Source organism: Aythya ferina (genome assembly GCF_964211825.1).
Source record: "Aythya ferina genome assembly, contig: HAP1_SCAFFOLD_115, whole genome shotgun sequence".
NCBI classification, from domain to species: domain Eukaryota; kingdom Metazoa; phylum Chordata; class Aves; order Anseriformes; family Anatidae; genus Aythya; species Aythya ferina.
Genome location: NW_028181406.1, coordinates 393,820 through 398,350, shown reverse-complemented (window position 1 = coordinate 398,350; position 4,531 = coordinate 393,820). Strand labels below are relative to the sequence as shown.

The window sequence follows — 4,531 nt, the reverse complement described above, 5'->3', positions numbered from 1 at the left end:
GGCGCAGGGCGCTTGGCCCCCCGCTTGGTGCCGGTGGACGCAGGGGCAGGCGGGGGGCTCTTGAGGGGACCCAGGGGGCGTTTGGGCAGGGGTCTCCTATGGTCAGTGCGGCCCTTGGGGTTGGGGCGTTTCTTGGGGGAACTCGGGGGGGATTTGGGCTGGGGTCTACTAAGGGCACTGGGGACCTTGGGGTTGGGGCGGGTCTTGAGGGAACGCTGGGGGGGTTGGGGCAGGGGTCTACTAAGGGCACTGAGGAGCTGGGTGTCAGGGAGGCTCCTGGGGGGACTCAGGGGTGGACTGGGTAGGGGGCTCCTAAGCGCACTGGGCAGGGGACTGGCTGCAGGGCTGAGCGGGGGGCTCACTGCTGGCACGACGGGGGACTGCAGCGACAGCCCACCCTCAAGCTTCTCGGGGCGCAGCCCAGGGGTTGAGGGGACCTCACCGAGGGCTCCTGTGGCTTCCAGTCCCTGCGTGCTCGGCTCCTCGATGTCCTCGCAGAGGTCGGGCAGCTGCGAGAGGAAGCGGCTGAGGGCAGGACTGCTGGGCAAATCGGGGAAGGCGTCCTGGGGCTCCACGGCATCGAGCCAGCTGAGCAGCTCCTCCATGCCGGGGATGGGGATGTCCAGGTCGGCCAGGAGCTCGTCCTGCATGTGCTGCAGCTGCTGGCTGTCCCCTGCCAGCTCTGGAAAGGCCTCGGCAAAGGCATCAGGGCCCAGCTCGGGCAGCTGCGGGGGCTCCTCAGGCACCTGCGGGGCTGTCGCCGCTGAGGACGAAGCAAGAAAATCCCCCAAGACGGGCGATGTCAGCTTTCCCATGGCCCCTGGGTGTGGGGCGCCCAGCGGCCGGCTGTGCCAGCCCCAAACTCACCGTCAGGCGTCGCCGTCTGGGTGCTGGCGGTCCTTGGAGCCTGGGCAGGCTTGGGGGCAGTGGGGCCGGGCAGCGGGGGCCCCTGGTCCTCGCTGAGCCCCACGGCGTGCAAGCAGGGCTCCGGCAGCTGCCCCCGGCTGCTGCTCAGGGTGCGGGGCGTGGGGAGCGCCTGCCCCCGCAGCGGAGGCCCCGGGACGAGGGGTGGCGGGGGGTTGCGCTGGGCGGGGGCCTGCAACAGGCAGGTGCCTGCGGGGTGCAGGAGCTCCCCATGGAGCACGGCCCTGGGCCCCAGCCCCAGCGCATGGTGGGGTACCAGTGTCCCCGTCACCATGGGCTGTCCCCACTGATGGACGGGGGCACAGGGAGGAGCGGTGTGGGGGAGCTGCCCCCCGGCGGGGAGCTGCACCAGCTGCAGCTGGTGCCCCATGGTTGGGAGCTGCACCAGCTGCAGCTGGTGCCCCATGGTTGGGAGCTGCACCAGCTGCAGGTTTTGCCCCACAGCGGGGAGCTGCACCAGCTGCAGCTGGTGCCCCACGGCGGGGAGCTGCCCCACAGCAGGGAGCTGCCCCCCGGCGGGGAGCTGCCCAAGCTGCAGGTGGTGCCCCTGGGCTGGGAGGTGCCCCCCAGGTGGCAGCTGCACCCCGGCGGGGAGCTGCAGCACCTGCCCCTGGACCCCCGGCACCACGTGCCAGACGGTGGCCTGGGGCAGCGCGGAGGGGAGGGTGGGTACCTGCGGGGGCTGCAAGGGCAGCGCCGTCGCTCCGGGGAGGGAGGGCAGCAGCCAGGCAGCCACCGTTGGCGGCACGGCTGGGACGACGAAGGGGGAGTTTTGCGTCTGCGCAAGCCGCGGAAGCCGTCTGGGGAAACCCTCTGTGGGAAAAAGGCCGCTGGGCTGAGCTCTGGGGCGCTGGGCTCGCCAGCAGGGCCGCAGCCCCGGGAGGAGCGGGAGCCGGCTGCTGGACCTGCCATGGTGGCTGGAGAGTGGGGCGGTTGCTTGGGGAACCCGGGCAACGGGGGTTCCGTCCCAGCGGCTCACCAGCCCCTCGCCGACATCTGAACTGACTGGAGAAGGCGGCTTCCAAAGTCCTCCCATTAAACGGACTACATTTGAATTCTATGCTAAAATTGGTGAGCTGTACAGAATAGTAGGACCAAGCTACCTGCTTTGATAGCAAACGGTTGACCTTAGGTAAGTTACAGTCATATGAAGGTTTGACTGGACGGCATCCTTGGTTTACTAGTGATCAAAGCTGACCAAATCCTAGCCACAGAACAGAAGCGTTCACTAACTTGCTAGAGAGAGCACTTAGGAATGCAGGAATTTAACTGCTTTAATGCTGCTCTTTCTCTCACGTATCTGCAATTTCCTTAAATCACAAATTGTCACTAGCTATCCTTGTTCATTTATTCAAAGGAACATGATTCCGGTTGAAAAGGCACTCTAACAAGTCCTCCGTTGCTCCTAGTCTGTCCCTAGCTTCTTTAAGAGGTTCAATACAGTAGAAAATTAAAAATAATAAACCAGCAAATAATTAACGTGTGGAAGTGGTCTTTTTTCAGATTAGATTCCACCATTCAGAAAATCCTGCTTAAGAGACATTTTTTCTTTGCTTTGAAAGACTGACCTTCCCCAAAAGGAAACTAATTAGTATCTTCAGGCTTGACGAAATACTTGAATTCCTCAATTTAACAGAATTGCTTTGCACAGCCCTCCTATCCTGCTTACCTTGCAAGCAGTGTATCCAAGTGGGGCGGGTACTGCTGTATTTATCAACGAACATCTCTTTCACGTATATAGCCCAGGGATCCCCATGCCCCGCACTTGTGTAATGCATGCAAGACGTTGACTTTCTTCCTCTACTTTGGACTGGTTTAGAGAGAACGAGTTCGCCATCTGCTGGCCAGAGAATTCACTGAAGCCCGAAGAGCAGTAGAGCAGAGGCATTTTCTTCTGTGCTCTTCCTGATTTTTCAGCTAGAAGAGATACTTCCAGTCTAGTACAATCAGGATTCTTTTGACATTAGTATCGTAAAAAGTCCATTTTTGCAACACTGGAATTTGAAAGACCTCCGTTCAGTCCCTAATTTTGTTCTTGATAATGGGACAGATTGCATGAATGTTGGCAAGAATGTGTGAACAACCAGCCTCCCCTCCATGTCGTATTTTAAGATGACAACTTCTGGTGCTCCCTGTCTCAGAAAAGAAAAATGCTTGGAAACAATTGCACTCGCTCTTAAGCTTGAAGAAACTTGTCAGTGCCAGAATCTACTGACTCTGGCAATTTACTTCATCATCCAAACTGGGCAAAAGATATGAAAACCTCTTCCGAGATTTTACTTCTCCAAACATTACGTAAAAGGCATTCAGCTGTACAGCAAGAAGCTGAAATAGCTGAAGGTAGTATGTTATTCACGTGAATTGTTCAGGCAGGTTTTTTTTAGGAAGGCTGTTATTCATTAGAACATTACTAGCCTCTAAGCCTCATGGCATCACCTTCCATCTTGACTGCTAAACCTCCTTGCTCCCTACTATCTTCTTTGCCAAGATACAGCTGTCCACATTTACTTTTCCTACTTGGCTGGACTGAATTTAAGAAGGGAGCTTGCAACTCTTCCTCTTGTTTGCCACTTCATCATCAAACCAAATGAAAACCATTTGCCTTTAACCTCTTTATTTCAGGCCTTCTTTCCTAGTGGCCATTCAAAACTGGGAAAAAATTAGTCTACCAAGTGGGGTTTTTTTTTGATTTGATAATAAATCTGCAGACTGTTAAGTCATCAAGCACTTCAAGACTGTTTGAAATAATCTCGAGATTAATATAAAAGGAATTCCTCACACACGCTGCGGCCGCTTACCTTTAGTATAGTCGTTGGATGCGATGGAGCAGTATTTCTTGCTTTCGCCTGCACTGGAAGTCTTCCCTTCCTTGTAAGGTTGTTTACTGCTCTCACTTCTGCATTATTCACATGAAGAGCCATCTGGAGGATGGGATTCTTCCTTCTTCTCCCGCGTTATCTTCTGGAAACGAGGATCTAAGTGTTCCAAGGAGCCTTTTGCTTTCCTGGTGTTTCTCCTTTTTCTTCTTTTTCTTCTCCTTTTTCTTCTTTTTCTTACGCTTGCGATTGGCATTGTCAAAGCGGAGCGCACAGAAACACAAATCATGAAGTCTGAAAGAAACATGCAAGTTAAAAAGGGAAAAAAAGATGTGGCACTTGTTGCCTATATGAAACCTGATTTATTTTACCACAGGTGATGATTTGCAGCATGTCAGCTATTTTGTGGTGCTTTGTGCACACGCAACTTACTTTAGATGCAGCAAACTTAAGCCGTCAGATTGAAGGACCATAGGTCCTGGTTTGTACACAGATCATTAACAACGGCTAGCTCTGGAATACGTGCAAGCAGAAAAAATCTTTTAACCTAATCTGGAATGGTGTACGGATGTGATTCGAACTATGTGGTCCAAAGCTAGTGCTCTGACACAATTCAGCAAGAGCTTTCCTGTCTTCACTGATCAACCTAACAACATGATCCCCAGCCAGCTGGTGCTATCTGAAGAACTTAGAAACTACCAGAAAAAAAAAAAAAAAAAAAAAAAAAAAGACATGAGAAGCACCCAGAAAAGAATTAGGATAAAAAATGCGGAGTATGCCGGAATCCTTGC

General features: G+C 54.1%; 1 long non-coding RNA gene across 1 annotated transcript; it reads right to left on the bottom strand.

Moving 5' to 3' along the window:
* Positions 1-1,527: 1,527 nt before the first annotated feature.
* LOC311428685 lies at positions 1,528-3,939 on the bottom strand. The gene is made up of 3 exons (XR_014687821.1): positions 3,723-3,939; positions 2,594-3,056; positions 1,528-1,737 (listed from the first exon to the last, which is right to left on the bottom strand). It is a non-coding gene; the product is annotated as an uncharacterized lncRNA (long non-coding RNA).
* Positions 3,940-4,531: the final 592 nt, after the last annotated feature.